This window comes from Cervus elaphus, chromosome 32 (genome assembly GCF_910594005.1).
Source record: "Cervus elaphus chromosome 32, mCerEla1.1, whole genome shotgun sequence".
Taxonomy (NCBI): domain Eukaryota; kingdom Metazoa; phylum Chordata; class Mammalia; order Artiodactyla; family Cervidae; genus Cervus; species Cervus elaphus.
This window is the reverse complement of record NC_057846.1, coordinates 49065628-49090402: the sequence shown is the minus strand read 5'-3', so window position 1 is coordinate 49090402 and position 24775 is coordinate 49065628. Positions and strand designations below refer to the sequence as shown.

At 46.7% G+C, this 24775-nt stretch overlaps 1 protein-coding gene across 3 annotated transcripts in view; it reads left to right on the top strand.

Moving 5' to 3' along the window:
- UBE2E2 (ubiquitin conjugating enzyme E2 E2) overlaps nucleotides 1-24775 on the top strand; it is a 354523-nt gene that overhangs the window by 323093 nt on the left and 6655 nt on the right. The gene's annotated exons all lie outside the window — the stretch shown is intronic.

The following is a 24775-nucleotide window of genomic DNA, read 5'->3' as shown; positions in this document are numbered from 1 at the left end:
GGTTCCCGCCGGAGCCTGCACCCCCCTGAGGGACCCAGCCCTGTGATCCGGAGGTTGGGAGCAGCACATGTGGTCCCCAGCGACGGAAGCCGTGTGCCGGGGGACCCCGCCCCGCCAGGGTGTCCCGTGGGCAGGAGCCTCTCCCCACCTGCCCGTCCCGGGCCGGGTACGCAGCCTGCTTTCAGGGGGCCCCCGAGGCCCTTCCTCGGCCTTTCTGCTGGGGGTCTGCCCCCCAGGCTGGGAACGAGCCTCACTCCGCTGACTCGGGGTGGGGCGGGGTGGCGCGCAGGGATGCGCCCTTTCTCAGTCCTTAACAGGCTGCGTCCTTGACAGCCAGACACGTTAGACCCGAGAGGTGAGCTTCCGCAGCTCAGCCCCCGCCCTTCCGTGTCTCCTCACCGCCCCCCAATTCAGAGGACCCCCTCTATCTGCACAGAGATCATGGTGGGGGAGGAGGAGAACTCTGTGTGGGCAAGAGCCCAGAAGCTAGGTTGAGACCAGTCACTGTCAAACAGGATGTTGTCGTCACCACGTCTGACATCCTTCACAGAAGCCCGCTGCAGCACGCTCACATGCGTGCTACAAAAGGGGCTCGGCACGCTCCAGCTCTCCAGGCGAGTGACTTTCATCGTGGGCTGAGGACTGGCCAGCTTGGAGTGAGGTGGAGGAAGCTCCCACACCAGCGAAGGATAAATGCGCCTGCATCTATTCTGTGCAGCGTCCATGTTTTTCTCAGACCATCTGCCAGTACTGACCTCTGCTGAGTCCAAGGCTCCAGTATCTTTCCCAAGGTCCCTCCAAGCTACAGGACCCCTTGCTCTCTGCACGCTAACAACACTCTGCAAGCCTCTGTGTGAACAGGTGCCCAGGGCTCAGCCATCGTTTCAAGGTACTCTTCATCTACCCCAGTCTTTTAACAGTATTCCTTGACATGCACCCCTTCACACGGACTATTTGCACAGATTTCCTTTTTTTATCCTTTGTCTTAGTTTTTTGTTTTTGGCTGCATCTGGTCTTAGCTGAGGCACGCAGGCTCTTCACTGCAGTGTGCAGGCTTCTCTAGTTGCAGAGAAGGCGTCTTTGCTCCCCAGCAGCTTAGCTGCTCACATGGGCATATGGGATCTTAGTTCCCAACCAGGGAACACGCCCTGTCTGCTGAATTGTGAGATGGATTCTTAACCACTGGACCACCAGGGAAGTCCCTCACACAAATTTCCGAATGTAAAATAATGCTCCTGTTCACTTTTAGTCATTTTAAATTGTCCTAGTAGTAAATAGCCATTGCAATTATTGTCAGTTACTCTAATTTTAGAGAATCCTGGATTCAGCATGTTTATTCTTAGTGTCTAAAGTTGGAAGGCACTGGGCACTGCAGGGGTTTCTGGAGGGGCTGAGATCACAGCCACGGGATGTTCTTCCAGCCACTTGGACTATAGTGGAGGGTGGGTCAGAAATCCCGGAAGTACAGAAATAGCATGCCACACTGTTGGACTGGGAGAGGGTATGATTGAAGAGATGGGGCGCCTGGGGAGGACTGTCATACAGGTCTCGAACAAGGAAACGTGGGGATGAGGATGTGAGAAGGCTGACTGACCAGGGGCCTTGCATGTCGGGAAAGGATGCTGGAGATGGGAAAGATGGCCTGCTGTCACTGACCACCCCCCCAACATAGGAAGAGCAGCCTCTAAGGGTGTGCTATGGACTGAGCTCTGTTCCCCCAAAACTCACGTGCAGAAGCCCTAACTCCTTACATGACAGTATTTGTAGATAGGGTTTATAAGGAGGTAATTAAGGCTAAATGAGGTCATAAGGGTGGGGCCCTGACCCAGTAGGATGAGTGTCCTTTAGAGACTTCAGAGAGCTGGTTCCTCCTCTCCCTGCCCTGTGAAGACCCAGGGAAGGTGGCTGTCCACACACCAGGAGGAGAACCCTCACTGGAAATGGGACTGGACCTTCAGCCTCCAGAGCTATGAGAACTAAATTTCTGTTGTGGAAGCCTCCCAGTCATTAGCATTTTGTTATGTTAGTCCCAGCCGACTAGCACAGGATGTTCACAAAGCTCCTGCCAGAATGTTGGTAAGAATACTCTGCATCGTGTACCAGCTCCCAGGGGGCCTTGGAGCTTGACTGGAGGAGATTCCCTCAATTTTCTGAAGACACAGCAGTGTCCTGCAGCCTCGAAGGAAGCTCTGGTGTTTGTTTTCTTTCAAATGTTAGACCTTCCTCCTCCTGTTGTGACTCTTCACAGGATGCCCTGCTTTAGGAAAAGCTGATGGTGAACATCTGTTTAACCAAGTTCCGATGTCACAGCTATTGAGCACAGGGTCAAGACAGTCTAAACGAGGAATGTCACCAAGGAGAGGTGTGAGGTTTGGAGGTGTCTGCATTTCCAAGGACTTGACTGTCAGGAGGCAGCACAGAGAACTTGCACTCACGTGGACGATTCCACTCTGCAACCCAGTGCCTGCATGGCCAGGAGCTTGGGTTCTCTTCCGCATGCAAAGAGTCTGGATCACTCTTTCTTCTTGATCATAACTTCTTTACAAATCTGCACTCTTGCAGTTCAAGAACATAAGGTTCTGTGGCATCTCCATCAGCTGACGTCATCGCCCCATCAGTTCTCACCGCGTGAACTCAAGCACCATCTGAAACGCTCTCCAGCTCCATTCCAGGCCTTGAATGTGCAGCTGAGGCCCTCAGGCATTCAGCAAAATGTGGAGCTCTCGCTTAACTAAAATTTTAGAAGGGTTCTTTCCTCCATTTGGTCACACTTTAGTGAAACAAAATGCCAGGTGAGGAAGCAATGGTGTTCGTTCTGGTCCTTCCTCTCCTTTTAGGGAGGACCCTGGAAGGAAAAGACAGGGAGTAAATGGGGCGTGATAATTGTAGACAGAAAGAAAAAGCAATGATACTTTGAGCGCATTTATAACAACGTTATAAAGAGAAAGAAAGGATAACTGCACAGAAGTGTGACTTGTGGGCATGAAGTGAAGCAGTTTCCCATAACATATCAGTGTCTAGATTTTTGCAGTTTCTTGGAAGAATACTTCAATATGCTGGTAGCTGTAACCTGGAGCCTTTGTTTTGGCCAGTGATCTTTAATCTCCCATTTACATGTATAAACTGACATAGCTCTTAAAGTGAATCATGCATTCACCATTCAGAATTTGACAGTTGTTTCTGAAGGAATAGGTTCAGTTTTCTAAACGCCTCTGTTCTCTTCCTTTTTTAAAAAATCCCAATTGCTGATGATAGTTCTTTGGATTCTTTTAGCTTCCTCAAAGCTGTACCATATAAAACAACGCTACCTCAAAAATAAACATGGAAAGAAAACAGATTAGCATTGTTGATATTGTGTCAGAGTTTAAAAACCAACTGATTCCAGATTTAAGATGAAACCAGTATTACGTGCATGCATTGTTTACAAGAAATGAAAGATGTACCCTTAAAATATGTCATGCACACTTATCGTTTAGAATGTTATCCTTTATGCCATTCATGTGGTTTAAACCATGTATATCTCAAGAATCCAGCATTTCTTCCTCTGTACCAAGACTCCTACACAATTTTAAAACAAAGGCTAACATTCTATGATTCTGAAACAGCACAAACAGAATCAGTATGTTCTGTAAAATTTTTCCTTTCTTTGCCTATCAGTTATGTAATCCATACAGCTGATGAGATTCAACTTCTAATCATTCAGTGTTTTCCAAAGATAAAGAACGTAGCAGGCCTCATCCGTAGGATTTGTCAAAGGTAAGTTTTCAGTTCTCTAATAGCAAGTTACTCTCACTGTGTTTCTCTTATCCTCTTGTCTGCAAACAAGGCTTAAGCAGCCTTCCTTGGAGTTTGTAGGGATCTGACAAATTCCGTTAGAAAGTCAATCTAGCTTTCTATTTCTCTTGACATCACCATAGTAGGTCAGCCTGCCTCTGAGAAGAACCTGTCAAAATGGCTGTCTTGCTGCATTTCTCATTGTTATTCTACGGGGTGATATCCCTTGAAGGTCATATTATAGACGGTCTTATCAAAGGAGTGTCAACAATAGTGACCGGGCAAGAGTTGGTTTCACCTAATGAGATATGTCCTCCAAAGCCACTATCAGCTTGATGCCCTAACAAAACCCAGTTGCCTCAATACTTCACCGTGACTTCAGGCTCGTCTCAAAACAAACCATGTCTGATCTGGACATTCATCCTCCGCCCTCAAAAGTACACTGCTCTAACAGCTTTTGTTATCTCAGTCTGGGATGAAAGGCCAGATAAATGCAAGTATGCAAACAGCATTTTGCTTTATTATTGCCACTTCTCTGCCTCACACTTTTATACCCCTAAGCAGAAACACACAGACACACACACACACACACATATCTATAAATACATGTTTTCAGTTTTGATGCCTGGATCTCAGTGAGTCCAGACTGTGAGATGTGGACCATCCTGAAATCAAATCGCCTCAAATAAGAGACAGTTCAGGGTACCAGCTCATCAGCAGCTTCTCCCTGAAGTGGTCTCCGTTGTGTTTAACTTACAGACCATCATCCTTCTTCTGACTTGGAAGATAGTGTTGTGGATGAGGGGGTAGGTGCCCCACTTGCGGGACCTAACACTGTTTCCCTGCAGCCATCAGCTGGATATTGCCTGTCCGGGGATGGACATATTATTTTGCCTGTTTGAGCACTTCTGGCCGCTAAAGCCTGCTCATCTACATGTTACTATTGACTCGTTCAAGTGCTAAAACCAAATTTTTATAAACACCTCCATTCCCATGATAAGTAAAGTACCACTTCCTAAGAACTTCGAATGCCATCAGTCAGATAAACCATCTGGAGTCAGAACAGATGCGTTGTGCAATGACCTGGGCTGACCCTCTTACAACACCACAGGCTTTAGTTCTGACATTAAACATAACCAGCTAATGAAAGTATTTGTGTCATCCCTAGAGAAACAGTTATTTATTTTTAGTTTTGTTTGTAACTTGATTATAGATTGATGGTGTACTTGTTAGTAGAACCCTGTACCTTCTAAGGAATCCATGTGCATTTGATTAAGCATTTAACATGACTCCCAGGGGCGGGCAGAGTCCCAAAGAGCCAGTGGATGTGGAAGGCATGAAGCATCTGTTTTCCTGGCCTGTGACCAGCCTTCACCATGACCTGCCAGCCGCACACTGGATTACCTGGAGGCCTCTCTGTGTCAGACATCGGGTACCAGAGACTTGAACTTAGTACAAATGAGAATTAAATTACTGGGCTAATCTTCATTTCCGATTTTAAACAAAATTGTAATAAGAGATAGTCGTGTGTGCCTAACACCAGCTGTCTGTCCTGCCATGAGGCGGTTATACGTCCCCCCCCCCCTCCTTTTTTTTGGACAGTGTTGAATTAAGGACACAAGCATCTGCTTGTCACTCTAATAAGAATTTTAAAGCCTGTTAAAATAGCGCGAGTTGCCACCACAGTGGCTTAGCACCATGGACCTTAGAAATAACCTCTAATTCAGCTCAATGCCAGTGCTTATTAATTCTTTTGTTATCTTTCAGGGAATAGTTCTCCAGGATTATTTTGATTTATTACTGGTGTTTTAGGATTATCCTAGACTGAGTAATTTAAGTATGCAAAGCCCTGTAGGTACCTACTGGACCTGATTTGCAAGTGAAAATAACAGTCATTGTTCACGCAGATAAGTGGCTGTGTTCTCACTCAGAGGCCGGGAGGCAGTTCAGTCTCAGGATCCCTTCCCCCCCACCCCATCCTCACACACACGCGCACACACACACCCTCACACACACAACCCTCACACACACACACCCTCACACAAACTCACACACCCTCACACACACATACACACACCCTCATATACACACACCCTGACATAAACACCCACACAGACACAACCCTCACACACACGCGCACACACACACACACACACGCACACACCCTCACACACACAGTCACACACCCTCACACACACACCCTCAAGGCACACACAATCCTCACACACACACAACCCTCACACACACACACCCTCACACTCACACACCCTCACACTCACACACACACTCACCCCTTGTATCTCTTAATAAAGAACTGGATATCTCTCCTGGTGTGCTGAGCACTTCATATTATTTACCTGTAATGATTTCCTCTTTGAAGCACTTTATGTTTTACCTGGAAAAATAAACATTTTTGAAGAATTCAGAAATTTTAAACTAATAATTTAGGAGTATATCCAAGACTCGTCACTAGATATATTCTATAAGGGAAATGTTGGTAAGTAGATGAAATTAAAAGGGACATCCATTCTACTCATTTTATTTGCCACAAATATCCACTGGGGTATATTTTCCACAGGGCTGTGTGTTTTGTTTGGTTTTCTAAACCTGAGTGAGACAGTGTGGTACATGTCAGTGCCCAGAATCTGCTTATTGGCCTCTAGCAAAATGGGAAAAACTTAACAGGTCTAGAGAGTTAACTGAATCTTAAAACTGTAAATTTAAAAAAAATAATCATTCTTAAAAACAATCACGGTGTGTGTGTATGAGTATACTAAGTCACTTCAGTCGTGTCCGACTCTGTGCGACCCCATGGACTGTAGCCCGCTGGGCTCCTCTGTCCATGGGATTCTCCAGGCAAGGACACTGGAGTGGGCTGCCACGACCTCCTCCAGGGGGTCTTCCCCACCCAGGGACTGAACCAACATCTCATGTCTCCTGCATTGGCAGGCGTGTTCTTTACCACCTGGAAAGTATCTGAAGAGTAGTTATTTAAACTAATTTGCAAGTGAAATTGTAATTGTTCAGGCACATGTGAGTGCCTCCTCATTTAGGGGCAGTGGGTTAGTCGCTGCTTACCCCCCTCAAAGGAAAACAGCTCTAGATGTGTAATCTCTATGCAAATCTCCTCAGCATATTTACACTGGAAACAAATGTAGCCAATTATAGAAAAATAGGTGGAACTGTTTGAAGCATTCATTACCTCTTTCAGGGCAATGGGATAAATTAAACTTCATAAAACTGCTGTAAAAATAACTGTTTTAGAATTTAAGTACAGTTGTGTAATTTACTGCTGGTTACCAGATTCCATTTTAACAGCAAAATTTAGCTTCCAAAAAAGACTCCCACGGAGGCGCTGCGTCTGAGAACCTGGAGCCACGCCCCCCACAGGCCTTTAAAGATCAGGGCCTCGCGTGGCCCGTTTCCCGCTGCGTCCAGAGGCGCCTCTCTGGACTTCCCTGGCGGTCTTGCAGTTAAGATGCCACGCTTCCCCTGGAGAGGGCTCGGGTTTGATCCCTGGCCCGGGAGATTCTGCATGTCATGAGGTGCCACCAAAAAGGAAAAAAGGGTGGCCTTTCCAGTTCCAAAAAGTGCCCCCATGGTTTAAGGTCTTGAATAAATACAGTGGTGGGTTCGGCCCCTGAGAGTGCGGTTCCTGCCAGCCGCCAGCTCCCAGTGGAGAGCAGTGTCTCCCGTCCATCAAAGGGTCTGCAGGGTCAGAGCAGGAAGCCAGCTCTCTCCAACCCATTCCCTCCGTTTTAATGACGAATCTGGGAGGAAGAATTCAAGTACTGTCATAGGAACGATCGCCTGGAGTAGGAAATGGGAACCCACTGGGGCGGGTTCTTGCCTGGAGAATCCCATGGACAGAGGAGCCTGCAGACCACAGCCCACGGGGCCGCAAAGAGCTGGACATGACTGAGCAGCTGAGCACGCACACCACACGCGTGCACGCGGCGTTAGTGTCATTTGCAAAGTTAAGCTGCAGTGTGAGTCAAGTTTTCATGACTCGTGGAGGCAGCTCCATGAGGAGTCATCATCAGAATCAGGCTTATGAGACGTGAGAACAGAGACACGGCTGGACTCACAGCCCGCGCTGCGTCCCTTCCAGAGGCAGAGTGTGCAGGCTGGCTTTCAGCCCTGTGATGTGAAGAACCCCAAATTCCTCTGAGTCCAAGCCAACTGCTCCTTTGAGTCCAAACCTACTCCTTTGTTCCAGTTACTTTGTGTCAGTTTCATTTCTTTGGGCTAAATGGGGTCTCCAGAGTTCTCTTTGCAAAAGTACAAACCTCTGGAAAAGATGGCCCATTCATTGCCAGGCGCATTGAGATCCGATATATGATCATTTCCTCTGGGAGAAGAAGATCTGTGAGTGTCAGGAAGGGAAAGTGAATGCGGCACGGAGTCAGCCAAATGGGGAGGGGGCGGCCAGATCAAGGGGCATTTTCCCTGCTTTGCAGTTGCCCTGCAGTTAGCGAGAGGCCCAGTTCTGTGGGTTTGTTTGGGTTTTTTTTACTTTTTTTTTTAAGTATAGTTGATTTACAGTGTTGTGTTGATTTCCGCTCTACAGCAAAGTAATTAAGTTACACATGTATATGTGTATTTTATATATATATATAGGGAGAGGTGGGAACACCAGACCACCTTACCTGTCTCCTGAGAAACCTGTATGCAGGTTAAGAAGCAATAATGAGATCCTTACATGGAACAATGGACTGGTTCAAACTCAAGCAAGGAGTCCGACAAGGCTGTATATTGCCACCCTGTTTGTTAACTTATATGCAGAGCACATTATGTGAAATGCTGGGTTGGATGAAGCACAGGCGATTGCCAGGAGAAATATCGGCAACCTCAGATATGCAGACGATACCACTCTGGTGGCAGAAAGGGAAGAGGAACTAAAGAGCCTCCTGACGAAGATGAAAGAGGAGAGTGAAAAAGCTGGCCTGAAGCTCAGCATTCAAAAACTAAGATTGTGGCATCTGGTCCCATCACCCTGATGCTGGGAAAGACTGAAGGCAGAGGACGAAGGGGGTGACAGAGGATCTCTGAGATGATTAGGTAGCATCATGGACCCAATGAACATGAGTTTGCGCAAGCTCCAGGAGATAGTAAAGGATGGGAGAGCCTGGCGTGCTGCAGTCCATGGGGTCACAGAGAGTCGGCCACAACTTAGTGACTGAGCACACACACACAAGTTTTGCGTTCCTTTCCATCGTGGTGTATCACAGGATATTGAGTGTAGCTCCTGTGTTGTGCGGTAGGACCGTATCTATCCATCTGTGTATAAAGGCTCACATCTGCTGACCCCGGCCCCCGACTCCCTCCTCCTCCAACCCCCTGCCCCAGGTGACCACCAGTCTGTTCTTCACGTGCGTGAGTCTTTTTCTGTTTTATAGACAGGTTCATTTGTGTCCTGTTTTAGACTTACATGTAAGTAATATCATATGGTGTTTGTCTTCTCTTTCTGCCTTACTTCACTTGGTATGATCATCTCTAAGTCTACCCATGATGCTGCAAACGGCATCGTTTCACTCTTTATGGCTGGGTAGTATTCCACTGTATATATGGACCACGTCTTTATCCACTCCCATCGATGGACACTTACGTGTTTCCTTGTCTTGGCTGTTACGAGTAGTGCTGCTATGAACGGGGGTGCATCTTTTGGATTAGATTTGTCTGGATATATGCCCAGAGTGGGACTTCTGGATCCTACAGTAGTTCTTAGAGAAGGAAATGGCATCCCACTCCAGCATTCTTGCCTAGATAATCCTGTGGACAGAGGAGCCTGATGGGCTGCAGTCCATGGGGCCGCAAAGAGTCAGACACGACTGAGCGACTAACAGTTTCACGCTTTGATTTTCAGGGTAGCTCTGTTTTCAGCTTCTTGAGGAAACTCCACACTGTTCTCCACAGTGGGTGTACCAGCTTGTAGAGCCGCCAGCAGTGTAAGAGGGTTCCTTTTTCTCCACAACTGAGAGAGGCCCAGTTCTGCGTTGCCGCACTCTCCCAAAGAGTGAGCAAGCTGCAGAGTCTGCTGCGTGGCTTTGTCCCAAAGTAGGTCTGGCATTTTCTCACCATGAGGGCTGCTGGCCACCATCCTGAGCGGTGCTGAGGTAAGAAAGCTCAGCGTGTTACAGTGGCCACTGCAGCGAGGCTTGCTTGGGATCCCCCAAGGCCTGCTTAGGGAAGCAGCAACAACAGAAGGCTGGGCTTTCTGCCCTGGGGGGCGAGAGGGGCCATCTGGCTCCAGAGAAGTTGGCTTAACTCTGTGAGGGTTTAAAATCCAGATTAGAAAAATCCCACAGTGAGCATACGGAGCCCCGCTCCCATATGGAGAAGATGATCCTCCTAAATCAGCGTTGCTTTGGAGGGCTTGATGTGTCTGCAGTTAGTTTGCTTCCCTCCTCTCTGTGTTTTAAGAGCCCCCTTCATGAGACCTGCTATCTTCACCCTCAGAGACGGGTGTCCCTAAGGAAGACGAGAGTGACGATGTAGACTCACCCCGTGGTTGTCAGCAGTCACTGCTCATGAGGCTCCTCCAGCAGAGACTCCTGCCAACTAAAGGGGAGGGCCGAACATCAGAGCAGCCCCTGTTGAAGAAAAAACATGATTAAGACATAGAAAAATAATTTAATGGGCAAAAAACATCTGGGACATCAAGCAGGTTATTGGCCAAAAAGCATCTTTATGCGTAGTTGGCCTTGCCCCTGGGGAATCTCATGGCAGGGGAGAAGGGACAGTGGAAAACAGAGGGTTTGAAAAGAGGGGCCTTTTAGGACCAGGTTATGTCTCTGCAGACTAAAGCTTACTTCATTTGGAAGAGGAAAGACTAAAAACGGGAATGTTCGAGGGCATTTTGATGGTCCACGTAGGAGACGACAGAGGCCGTGAAGAGGTGGAAGAGAGCAAGGGCCAGCAGATATTTGGGAATCAGAATCCCCAGGACTTGGTTTCCTCACCACTGTGCCAGCGTCACTGGTGACTGTGTGCACTTGCCTGTGCCTGGTCTCCCACAAATGCCCAGCGCAGGCTTGGTGTGCAAGAAGGACGCCACTCCAAGATCAGTGAATATTCCTTAGTCAGCTCACGGTCCCCAGGGGATCAATCCACCTGTCATCCATCCCCCATTTTGTGCTAGTAGAAAAATGGAAAACGAGATTCACAATTTACTACCTATGACGTTAGAATTTGTTTGACATGGTTCTTTACCTATATGAAAAGGATACAGTAAGAGTTTGAATCCTGGAAGTCAGTCTGCCCACTTGGCTGAAGCAGAAGTAGGCATGGACTGTAGCCCACCAGGCTCCTCTGTCCATGGGATTCTCCAGGCAAGAATCCTGGAGTGGGTTGCCATGCCCTCCTCCAGGGAATCTTCCCAACCCAGGGATCGAGCCCAGGTCTCCTGCATTGCAGGTAGATTCTTTACGGTCTGAGCCACCAGGGAATCCCAATTCAGAATACATTACAAAGCTACTGTAATCAAAACAGAATGGTACTGTCACAAAAACAGACACACAGATCAATGGAATGGAATAGAGAGCCCGAAAATAAGCTCACACACTTACAGTCAATTAATCTACAACAAAGGATGCAAGAATATACAATGGAGAAAACTAGACAGTTATATGTAAAAGAATTAAATTAGAACATTCTTTCAACACTATATACAAAATAAGCTCAAAATTGGTTAAAGACCTAAATGTAAAACAGGACACCATAGAACTCCTGAAAGAAAAGACAGAACAGTCTTTGAGATAAATTATAGTAATATAGTAATATTTTTAGGGGAGTCTGTCTTCTAAAGCAAAGGAAATAAATGCACAAATAAATAAATCAGACCTAATTAAATGTAAGAACTTTTGCACAGTGAAGGCAACCATCAACAAAGTGGAAAGACAGTCTATTGAATGGGAGAAAATATTTGCAAATGATATGACCTTTAAGGGGTTAATATCCAAAATAAACAGCTCATACAACTTGGTATAAAAAAAATAACAATTAAAAATGAGCAGGAGAACTAATAAATGATAAATGTAGTGGGGATGAGGAAGATAGAAGGACCTCACTTAACAGCCATCAGGATGGTGGCTGTTTGAGGCAGGAATTATTAATGAACGCCAGAGCAGGTGGGTGGAGGCTTGCTGAAGTACAGGATATTGGTTAGTTTGGAATAGCTTGCTATAAAATATTTATCAGTCACAAAGATAAATGTGATGACTCTAGAGTGAAGAAACCTGGCGGAAGGCAATTTGACCAGGTGACCAAGGGTTGGCTAGAGTGACATTAGGTGCCTCCCTGTGGAATGCGGACAAGAGAAGCCAAGTCCATGCTATTTTTGCAAAAAATACATGCTCTGGGTCTGGTCACAAGGAGACATTGGATGAACCCAGATTGAGAGACATCCTGTCGAATGAAAGTCTCACCATCCTGTCGAATTCAAGAAAGACTGTGAAGTATGGAGGAGCTCGGGAGGCATGACTGAGCATGTGGTGCTGACCCGGGGTGTGGACCTGCGAGTGAGACAGGGTCACTGCTCAGAAGGCAGCAGCTGCATGCGGCCTGCACGCAGCGGTGCTGGCCACACTGGGTTCTGTTGGAAAGGGTTTGTGTCTATCTGGGGGATATACATACTGAGCTCAAGAGAAGAAAAAACGAACAAGAATTCTTTTTAAAAATGGGCAGAAGACCTAAATAGACATTTTTCTGTAGAACACACATGTAGATGGTCAACAGACACATGAAAAGATGCTCAACATCAGTAATCACATAGAAATGCAAATCAAAACCAAAATTATTTCATCATCAAAAAATGGCTATCAAAAAAAACACAAATAATTAATATTTGGGAGGATGTGGAGCAAAGGGAACCTTCGTGCTCCAGTGGTGGGAATGTAAACGGGTGCAGCACTGTGGAGAGCAGTGTGGAGGCTCCTCAAAAAAATTAAAACAGAGCTATCATGTGGCCCAGAAATTCCACTCGTAGGAAACCATCCAAAGAAAATGAAGACACTAATTCCAAAAGATAAGTGCACCCAGTGTTCACAGCAGCATCATGTAGTTGTCAAGATACGGAATCCATCCACGCATCCTTCAGCAGACGAATGGATAATGCGAGATACGTGGAACACACAAAAAAGATGAAACTCCTGGCATTTGCAAGAATGTGGATAAACCTGGAGGGTATTATATGTAGTGAAATAAGACATAGAAAGACAGATAGTGTGTGATATATGTGGGATCTTAAAAAAAAAAGATACAACAAATTAATGAAAGTAACAAAAAAAGAAAGACACTCACAGGTACAGAGAACCCATGGGGAGAAGGAAGAAGGGAAGGGCAAGTTGGGAGATTAAAAGATACAAGCAACTGCACATAAAATCAGCTGTGTTATACAGCACAGGGAATATAGTCAATACTTTATAATAATTATACATGGAGGATAACCTTTAAAAACTGTGAATCATTATGTTGTACACTGACAACACACGTAATATTGTACATCGGTTCAGTTCAGTCGCTCAGTCGTGTCCGACTCTTTGCGACCCCATGAATCACAGCACGCCAGGCCTCCCTGTCCATCACCAACTCCCAGAGTCCACCCAGACTCATGTCCATTGAGTCGGTGATGCCATCCAGCCATTTCATCCTCGGTCATCCCCTTCTCCTCCTGCCCCCAATCCCTCCCAGCATCAGGGTCTTTTCCAAGGAGTCAGCTCTTGGCATCAGGTGGCCAAAGTATTGGAGTTTCAGCTTCAGCATCAGTCCTTCCAATGAACACCCAGGACTGATCTCCTTTAGGATGGCCTGGTTGGATCTCCTTGCAGTCCAAGGGACTCTCAAGAGTCTTCGCCAACACCACAGTTCAAAAGCATCAATTCTTCGGCACTCAGCTTTCTTTATAGTCCAACTCTCACATCCATACATGACCACTGGAAAAACCTTTGTTGGCAAAGTAATGTCTCTGCTTTTTAATATGCTGTCTAGGTTGGTCATAACTTTCCTTCCAAGGAGCAAGGGTGTTTTAATTTCATGGCTACAATCACCATCTGTAGTGGTTTTGGAGCCCCCCAAAAATAAAATCTGACACTGTTTCCACTGTCTCCCCATCTATTTGCCATGAAGTGTTGGGACCAGATGCCATGATCTTAGTTGTCTGAATGTTGAGCTTTAAGCCAACTTTTTCACTCTCCTCTTTCACTTTCATCAAGAGGCTTTTTAGTTCCTCTTCACTTTCTGCCATAAGGGTGGTGTCATCTGCATATCTGAGGTTATTGATATTTCTCCCGGCAATCTTGATTCCAGCTTGTGCTTCTTCCAGCCCAGCGTCTCTCATGATGTACTCTGCATATAAGTTAAATAAGCAGGATGACAATATACAGCCTTGACATACTCCTTTTCCTGTTTCAGCCATGCCTTAATTTTAAAAAATAAGAATTGAAACCTTCATAAAGAGATAACAGGGAATCTTGAAGTCAAGCAAGAGGTCATTTATAGGAAGTCGATCATACTGTGTGCTTTAGACCAAAAGCAGAGATAGCTAAATATTAAATCACAAAAGATTTACACCGGGGCTTCCCAGATGCTTACTAATTCACATGAGTGACTTGGAGAGCTGCTGATCCCATAAGGATAAAGTCATTCAGGCTCAAGTGTGGGAAGGAGGAAGGATGTCTTGCCAGAAATCAGATCCCTCCATCCTGACCAGTGGAATTGTTCATTAACTCATTCATTAAACAGACACGTATTGAACGGTCATCGTCAGGACCCCCAGACGGTCTGCTGTCTCTGTGACTAAGACTGCAAGAGGCCCTGCCCACCCCGAAGGAAAGAGGGGAGGAGATGGAGCGAGACCTCAGCCCACGCCTCCAGGGAGAGGTACTGCCCAGGGCGGAAGCGTCCACGTGACTCACCAGGCTGTCTTGGCTACACAGGGCCAGCCCTCAGCGACAGGCAGAGGCATCCAGTCGACTGAAACCACTGACATTCTGGTCCAGTTTTGGCGCTGAGCGGGGTTGTTTCTGTCTGTGGACTCCAGCCCAGATTCCCCGGCGCGGTGGAGCTGGGCGCGTGTGATGTGTCCAGGGCCATATTCACACCCTCTCCAACCATCTCCTGTCCCACTGTATGCGCCGAACAGCGGTGCGGACAGAAAAGACGGTTTGAGAGGGAAATTGATGCGTTAGAGTACAGTTGTTAGTGGGTGGACTACATTTGAGGACTGTGAGATGAAAAAGTACTTTTTTATGTTGAAGAAAAGGTGTGTGTTACAAATACATCTCCTTAAGAGTATTGTTGTCATTTTTACTTCCATCAGGGTTAGAAGTAGAAGGAAGACAGGATTGGGATAACCTTTGGTCCCTTGTAGACACAAACCATGATAAAAACACTCCAATTAGAGAGGATTTATTTTCCATAGTTGGCAGGAACAAATATTTGTAGAGAACATGGTGTATATATTTTAACTGGACACCAGTGGGTGTAAGCTAGTCTGTCCCTAAAGTCTAGCATCCTCAGACACTGACAGGTATTGGTGAGGAGGAGAACTGGACCCCTCACAGATTGCCCGTGGCCATGTGAATCCTCTTCAGACAACATTTTGGCAGTTTGGCTAGTGGTTAAGCGTAGAGTTACCATATGGCCAGGTAACTCCACCGCTGGGTATTTATCCGAGAGAAATGAAACCAGGTCCGTGCAAAAACTGTACACAAATGTTCACAGCAAGACCATTCACAGTGTCCAAAAAGTGTGCACCATCCACATGGCCATCAGCTAATGAATGGGTAAATATAATATGGTGTATTCATACCGTGGAATACTATCTGGCAGTAAAAAAGAATGGAGCACTGATGCATGCTTTGTGAAAGAAACCAGTCGCAAAAGACCACGTTGGATGATTCCATTTATATGAAACGTCCAGGATAGGCAAATATGTAGAGACAGAAAGAGGAGTGGACCCCTCGGGGTGGAGGATTTAGAGGTACAGGATATAAAGACATCTTTGGGAAATGAAAATATTCTAAAGTGGATTATGGCTGCGGTTGTGTACCCCTGTGAATGTACTAACAGCCACTGAAGTGTGCACATAAAATGGGTAGATTATATGGTATGTGAATTACATCTCAGTAAAGCTGCTTTTTAAAAAAATTTAGCTTTGACATCTCAGCATCTTGGACTCCTTCCTACTTGCTGCAGCCACAGCTTTTTTGCAGAGGTGGGAAAGTAACATGAATCTCTGGCGTCTTTTTTTTTTTTCACAAACATATTTTATTTCTTTTTTTTTTCCATTTATTTTTATTAGTTGGAGGCTAATTACTTTACGTCTTAAGTCCAGCACTGTAAGGATATTTTCTGAGAGTTCATTAGGAATTATGGCTTAACTAAGCCTGGAATTGCAATCCAATAGCTTCTCAGTAGGAATGGACCATCTGTGCTGCTCTGTGGATGGGCCTATGCTAACAGACGCTTTCTATTTCAAAACACACATTGATTTAGGGTACACAGCACTGCTGTGTGGCCTGAGAGAACAAGTTTTGATGTATTGAAAAACATTTCATCAACAGCATACTTCAGGTTATAGCGGAGCATTGGTTGAGCCGTCTCAGCTCAGGGGGTATTAATACGGAATGGCTTTAATTTTTTGCAGCCACTGCCTTAGGCCGCATTTTGTTGAATTTTGCTTCTCCATCCCTTAACAGTATTTAGCAGCATTCAGGTCACTTCCAGTTAGTAGACGATCTGCCTGGTCCATCTTTAAAGTCTCCTCTCCTGCTGATTTAAATCGGATTCCATTTCTCCTCCGTGAGGATGGAGCAGGTCTGGTTCTGACCCCTGCTCTCTCCCCTCCCAAGGCCTGACTCCTAGGCTGTGGGGCAGATAGAAGGTGTGCACAGGTCTGTTTACCTCAGGCCACGCTTCTGTGACAAGCAGCCTCTTGCCGTCCACACCTTCGGATGACACGTGTCAAAACGCTGCTTCTCCCCGGTCGTGGGAGATCTCAGTTCCCAGGCACCTGGCGTGAAAACCGGCCTGCCCTGGCCCAGCTTCCCCGGCCAAGCCCTTCCCCACGGGCGCTGGGGACTTTTTCACAACATCGGGGGCGGAAGTGGAGTCATGTCACAGGCTTGTGTACATACCTGTTTATTATATACGTCACTAGTGTGAAGTGAACGCAATTTGCAGATAGTAAAAAATCCAGTAATTTTTTTTAAATTTTTCCATTTTTTTAATTAGTTGGAGGCTAATTACTTTACAATATTGTAGTGGTTTTTGCCATACATTGACATGAATCAGCCATGGATTTACATGTGTCCCCCATCCTGAACCCCCCCTCCCACCTCCCTCCCCAGGGCCTGTAGCCAAAGACCTCCGGGGATTCTTACAACGTGCGTGCGTGCTCAGTCACGACCGGGATCTTTTCCGACCCGCGGGCTGGGGCTTCTCTGTCCATGGGATTCTCCAGGCAAGAACACTGGAGTGGGTTGCCATTTCCTTCTCCAGGAAGGATCTTCCCAACTCGGGGATCAATCAAAGCCTCATCTCTTACGTCTCCTGCATTGGCAAGTGAATTCTTTGCCAATGTACCACCTGGGAGTCCCTGATTTTTGCAGCTGTAACTGACAAAAGAGAGCGGTTCTAACATGAATGTTGGGTGGTATTTTAAGAACTAAGACCAAAGTTAAACCAAGAAGGGTGTCAGAAGCTCACTTGTTAGCCTTGCTGCGTGCCTCATCCGGCCAAGACGCGCAACAGCCAGCGTCCCTTTTTCTTCCGCCAAACAGAGTGGACTTTTAAAAACCACTCTGAAAAAAAAGAAAAAAAAAAAAAAAAAACCACTCTGAGGGTCAGTGATAACGGTAAAAGAATTAAGAAATGATGAGTTTTTAAGTATTGATTACCCTTATAAGTCATTTAATTGTAACTTTATATCATTTAATTTTTGAGAATGGCTATTTCAGTTTCTAACAGTTTAAAAATTGGCTGGCCAGCCGGCTCCAGAATCCCACCGCCCTCCCGAAAAGCATCCTCCGAAGAGCCTCTGGGCTCTGGGCCCCTCTCCTGGGGGCGCCCCCCTAGCAGATGCAGGGATGCTGGAGACCTCCACCTCGGCGCTCCCGGCGACGTCAACCCCCGGCCGGGACGGCGCTTCAGAGCCTCCTGCTGCCGGGCGCCCCGGCTTCACTGGTGGCACCTGCCTCAGCCGTGGTCCCGAGCGCAAGTTCACGCGCCAGACAGAGGGAGTCAGACACACCAAAGCGCAAGCGCTGGAGCTGGGAGCAGAGACACATCTACTGCAGGACAGTGCGGGGAGAACGGCAGCTCACGCCCCCAGGCCCCCAGCTCCGGAAGGGGCTCAGCAAAGCATGAAAGGCCGGGGGAGGGAGGGGCAGGGCTGATTGTTGCAGACTTCTCGGTATCGGAGTCCTTGGTTCTTCCAGCTGTCCACATCGGTGAGGTCCCTGCGTCCCTGCAAACCTCCCACATGACAGATGATATTCTCTGTCATGAATGTTGCCTTTTATCCCTGTGTGAATGGAAGTGTTCCCCCTTCAAGGTCGGAGCCTTGAGAATGGGCTCTGCCTCAGGCTCTGCGCAACATTCCTAACTCAAACACAAGCAACAGAACAATACAAAAAGAACAGATAAAGTGTGGAGTCGGATTTGTTCTTCCCTATTGCAGTAGCTTCAGAGGAAAAAGACTTCTCCCTGTTTGGTAGTGGGAGGAGAGAACACAGGGGTGCTGCCCTCCGCACCCAGCACCGCACCCCGGCTGGTTAGCGCCGTGTGCCCGCAGACCCCCTCCTCCCCCTCCCGCAGGCCCCCTCCTCCCCTCCCGCAGGCCCCCTCCTCCCCATCCCGCAGGCCCCCTCCTCCCCCTCCCACAGGCCCCCTTCTCCTCCCGCAGACCCCCTCCTCCCCTCCCGCAGACCCCCTCCTCCCCTCCCGCAGGCCCTCTCCTCCCCTCCCGCAGACCCCCTCCTCCTCCCGCAGACCCCCTCCTCCCCTCCCGCAGGCCCCCTCTTCCCCTCCCGCAGGCCCCCCTCCTCCCCTCCCGCAGGCCCCCTCCTCCCCTCCCGCAGGCCCCCTCCTCCTCCCGCAGGCCCCCTCCTCCCCCTCCCGCAGGCCCCCTCCTCCCCTCCCGCAGGCCCCCTCCTCCCCTCCCGCAGGCCCCCTCCTCCTCCCGCAGGCCCCCTCCTCCCCCTCCCGCAGGCCCCCTCCTCCCCCTCCCGCAGACCCCCCTCCTCCCCTCCCGCAGGCCCCCTCCTCCCATCCCGCAGGCCCCCTCCTCCCCTCCCGCAGGCCCCCCTCCTCTTCTCCCGCAGGCCCCCTCCTCTCCTCCTGCAGACCCTCTTCTCCTCTCCCGCACCTTCCGGTAGACTTATGGGCCCCGCAGAGTCCACTCGTCTTCCCTAAGCACGTCCTGGGGAAGACACCAATGTCTCTGTAGGAGCTGGGGCACTTGGATCCTCTTTTAGGATCACTGGGTATTAATTTTGGGGTAATAACACATCTTGCTATACTTGTATGATGCTTTGTGGGGCATTCTCAAAGTTGAATCTAGTTAGATCGCAGCCACCACTTGGTTCAAATCATAACCATGATGATTTTCTCCCTAAATTACTTTATGAGCCCTGCCCCACCACACACACACACACACACATGATACAGATGCAGATATATAGACACACCTATAGATACATATGTGTAGATAGATAGATATGCTTCCCTGGTGGCTCCGTGGTAAAAAGTCTGCCTGTCAGTGCGAGAGATGCAAGTTCCATGCCTGGGTTGGGAAGATCCTCTGGAGAAGGGAATAGCAACCCACTTCAGTATTCTTGCCTGGGAAATCCCATGGACAGAGGAGCCTGGCGGGCCACAGTCCACGGGGTCACAGAGAGTTGGACATGACTTGGCAAGTAAACAGCAGCAACAAATATACGTGTGTGTGTATGTGTATGTGTGTGTGTGTATGTGTGTGTATATATGTGTGTGTATGTGTGTGTATATGTGTGTATGTGTGTGTGTATATATGTGTGTATGTATGTGTGTATGTATGTGTGTGTGTATGTGTGTATATGTGTGTGTATATATGTGTGTGTGTATATGTGTGTGTATATATGTGTGTATGTGTGTGTATGTGTGTATGTGTGTATATATGTGTGTGTGTATGTGTGTGTGTATATGTGTGTGTGTATGTGTCTGTATATATGTGTGTGTGTATATATGTGTGTGTATATGTGTGTATATGTGTGTATATGTGTGTGTGTGTGTGTGTATATGTGTGTGTGTGTGTATATATGTGTGTGTGTATATATGTGTGTGTGTATATATATATATAATCTTCCAAGGAACTTAACAACCTTCTGGTCTGAGTTAGACCTGTAATTAATAGTCTGGTTTTCCCACATTCTAAAGTATGAAAACTTTAACTTTGCCCTTCTCACTTGATGCTTAATTAGTAGACCCTGAGGAATTCAGATGGTCCTAAATCTTGATAACATTCTTCAAAGAGACCTGAAAATTCCTGTACCCCCGGGGGAAATAGCTTTAATTGCTCTAAGTCTTAACCTCGAGATTATAGTTCTCCAATTGAAACTCAAGTGAAGGAAAGAAATGAGGAAGGCTGGGAAGTTATCCTGCCAGGTATCAAGCATACTATTAAAGTATAACAAGAAAAACAGGAGTAAATAAAGCAAGAGGTGGATTAATTGCATGAAGGAATACCGAGCACAGAAGCAGGCCCGGACACTTATGGGAATCGTGTGTGATAAAACCAGCATTGCACAAACAACTACTATCTGTAAATACGTAAGAATATTTCTAGAATACTGGAGTGAGTGGAGAAAGCCTGTCAGTACGCGTGATATCACACTAAAAAGTATTAAAGAAAGATTGACTTATTTAAGTACTGAAAAGCTTTAAACTTGTGCTGACAAGAGCCATTGTCCACTGGGTTAAAGGACAGACGATTTGGAGAAAATATATCCTTCACATATTAGCAGATAAACGGTATTTCCCTTAGAGGTGCACTGAACTTACTTTGGCTGAATGCTAAATAACCCAAGTTAAAAATCAATGAACAGCTTAAGCCAAGGGTGAATGTTCCCCCCGTAAAATGATCTGAAGAATCTAAGTAATCTTACAGTATTATTATTGAAAATTGGAGGGAATTCCCCAGCGGTCGGATGGTTAAGACCCCGTGCTTCCACTGCTGGAGGCCCGTGTCAGGGGACTACGATCCCACAAGCCTCATGACATGGCCAAAAGAAAATTTTTTAAAAAGGTTCATAAAAAATTAGGTATGTTTTTGAAGTTTGTCGTAACGATGTCATTTCTCAGCACTGCCAGCTGCACGTACACAAGACTGCAATGTTCTCGTCTGATGAAAAGCTTGTATTTCTTTTTCTCTCTATTCCCGTGTGCTTACTGTTAGTGGGGACTTTGCTATCAGGTCAATAAGCTTTCCTTTTTCCCTAATGGTAACACAAAGGTAGAGACCTAAAGATGTGGCTGACGGTGATCACCGTGGAGTCTTTGAAGTCCCCCCACAAACCGAAACCGTGTGCAGCGTGCTTAAAGCCAGTGTCCCCTCAATATTTGAGAAGCCCACAGATTTTTGCCCTCACACTTTTATCTCTAACTACTTGCCTTCACTTCCTGCTTCCCGCAGTCCCCGGACGCGCGGCTTCCTCTGCCGGCAGCCGCTGGCTGTTGCCGAGCCGTTTACTCTTGGTGTGGGGGTCTGCAGGGCACCATCATCGTGTGGCCTCTTCTGTGCCAGGAGACTTTCCCGTGTGATCGCTGCTCATCCATCTCACTGTGAACATTTGTACTGAGGACATGTGAAGATAATTCCAGACCTTTTCCTTATGTCACATGGTTTGTCTTTGACTGAAAGAGATTTTCAGTCCCAAGTTACACTCATCATGCTTACCAGTATTCTAACCACCAGTAGTCAGATATTAGCAATAAGCCCAAATGATGGTTTTGTTTACTAAGTATGATGATAACTTCATCTTTGATTTCCACAAGTTCAGCAAATCTCAAAATAACATCAAAGAGGCATTTGTTGGTTCAATCTTTCAAAAACTAAAGCAGTTTTGACTTTTGAATACTGAAGCCAAAGCTGACCTTAAGTGCATGCTTAATATTTATAATATATAAAATATGCCTTCATATCAGTAAAGAAAAAATGGACAAAAAACATGAACAAGCACATTACAGGAGAAGAAATGCAAATGGTGAACAAACACGAGAACACGTTAAAACCTCAGTAGATATCAAGTTAGATCAAGGTACAACAATGACGGAATTTTTGTTTGTTACCTTGACAAAAAAAAAAAAAAAAGATTGGTAATGCAGTGTTGGTGAGAATATCCAGAAACAGAGTAAATTGTACATCCATTTATTGAAGGACCTTTTGGCAGTATTCACCAAAAGTTTAAAATCTGTACCCTCTGGTCCAATGCTGTCACCTAGAAGAATCTACCCTCCAAAATGACTCTAACGTGTGCTCAAAAAATGTCTACAAGATGGTAAGAGTCCTGATAGCAATAAACCAAATCTAATCTCAGTGTGCATCAGGAGGGGATAGAAAAATAAATGCTGAATAACTATGCAAGGAACACCCTGTAGTTACTAAAAATAATCAGCTCAATCTATTGTACTATGGCAGAAACACAAGTTGTATATTGGCCCAGAGGGAAATGCAAGCTGCAGAACCATATGATTCCCACTGGGTTTAAATATAAGTAAAGAAAAAAGTCTAGAGCAATGAGCATCTAACTGTTAACAGTGGTCACCTTGGATAGGAAAGATACAGAGATGGAGGGGAACTGAAGGGAAAAAGATTGTATTCTTTACATCATACATGTTTCTTTATTACTTGAATTTATTAAAATGAGCATCAATTACTTTTTAATTTTATAAAAGACTTAAATAAATCCAGGCTAGACCAAACCATGGAACAAAAGTCCCCTGAAAGACACAAAAATGAGCTAGTCCTCACTGTAATGCAGACCTACAGGAAGGCTCCAGTGACTTGGTGAGTAGTAGCTAAAGGAATAAATGTTCATCATGGGGACTGTGGAACAGCTGGAGGAGCAGCGGTTTGTAGCCTGCAAGAATCCAAGAAATGGCAAAGCGCAAACCACAAATTTCAATAATAAAGTTTAAAAAAACAACACCCAGGGCTTCCCTGGTGGCTCAGTGGTAAAGAATCCATCTGCCAATGCAGGGGACACGGGTTCGACCCCTCATCTGCAAAGATTCCACCTGCTGCCAAGCAGCTAAGCCCGTGCACCCCAAGTGCCAAGCCTGTGCTCGGGAGCCCGCACGGCCACGAAGGGCGGCCCCTGCTCGCCACAACTAGAGACAGCCCCAAGCAGCGATGAAGACCCCGTCCAGGGAAAAGAAATGCTACATATTAAAACCAAAACAGGCAGGAGAAAAATGAAAGGAAAGCTGCTGGACTCTCCTCCAGGGCCCCTTTCCTGACTTGCTAATCGTGTGTGGAGAAGGACGTTCTGTGATGAATCAGCATATAATGCTGGTGTGACAGAGGGGACACCTGCCTCACAGAGGGACCGCTCTTTCTGGCTGTTATTTTGTGTTACTTTTGTGTGTTCCTTCCTTGACTTCTATCCATTCATACATCCTCGCAGAAACACGGTGTTAACAAGCGAGAAGCAGCAACCGAGGGAAGGGGCAGAGTCCCATGAGGGCAGCAGTTTGCTTAGCATACTTCTCTAGGACCTGGAACGTAGTAGGGCTGCAGCAGTGACAGTCGTCTGGAGCAAATGTGTGGGCTGCCCTCCAGTGGGAATTGTGGATCTTTGCTAAAGGTATATTCTCAGTGCAGTGATAGATGTATGAATGGACAAAACAGAAATGGGGCACAGGAGCCTGCGACAAAGCCCCTAGACACGTCCCTGAGGAGGCTCTGTCTGAGCTAAAATTTGAGAAGTTCGTAGAAGCCCGCTAGGCAGAGGAAGTCAGAGAAGCAAAGGTGCAAGAGAGCCGTGAGCGAGCAGGGCTTATTGGAGAAGCTGTGAGTCCGCTGATTCCAGATTAAAGCATGGGATGGGGAGGCCGGAAAGATTAGGTCTAGATCACGATGTTCTCAGGAGCCATGCTAAGGACCTTGCTGGTTTTGGTTTGGTTTTTGTTTAATTTGTTTTATTGCAATGTTCTGTTAATGTCTGCGGTATAGCAGAGTGACTCGGTTGCACATGCACATTCTTTCTCATGTTCTTTTCCTTTGTGGTTTAGCACAGGACATGGAATATAGCTGCCTGTGCTGACAACAGGACCTTGTTCTGTGTCCATTCTCTCTGCATGACTTTGCATCTGCTGACCCCAGCCTCCCACCCCATCCCTCCCCCTCCCCCGGGCAACCATAGGTCTGTTCTCGATGTCTGTAAGTCTGTTTTGTCATTAAGTTCACTTGTGTCATACTTCAGATTCCATGTGTAAGGGATATCACACAGCATTTGTCTTTCTCTGACTCATTTCACTAAAGAGAATGCCATCCATGCCCATCATGTTGCTGCAGATTGCAAAATTTCATTCTTTTGTATGACTAAGTAGCCTGCCACCGTATATATGTACCACATCTTCTTTATTTGGTGAAAATCTAGGTTGTTTCCATGTCCTGAGTTTTCTGAGTACTGCTGCTATAAACATTGGGGTGCATGGATCTTTTTGAATTTGTTTTGTCCAGACAGATGCGCAGGAGTGAGGCTGCTGGATCACATGACAGCTCTATTTTTAGTTTTTTGAGGAACCTCCGCACTGTTCTCCATCCTGGCTGCACCATTTACATTCCCACCAGCAGTGTAGGAGGGCTTCCTCTTCTCCACTCCCTCTCCAGCACATTCATTTTTGCCACACCGAGCTGTGTTGAATGTGGGATCTTAGTTCTCCCACCAGGGATTGAACCCAGACCCATGGGCAGTGAAAGCATCGAGTCCTAACCACTGGACCACTCCAGCATTTATTG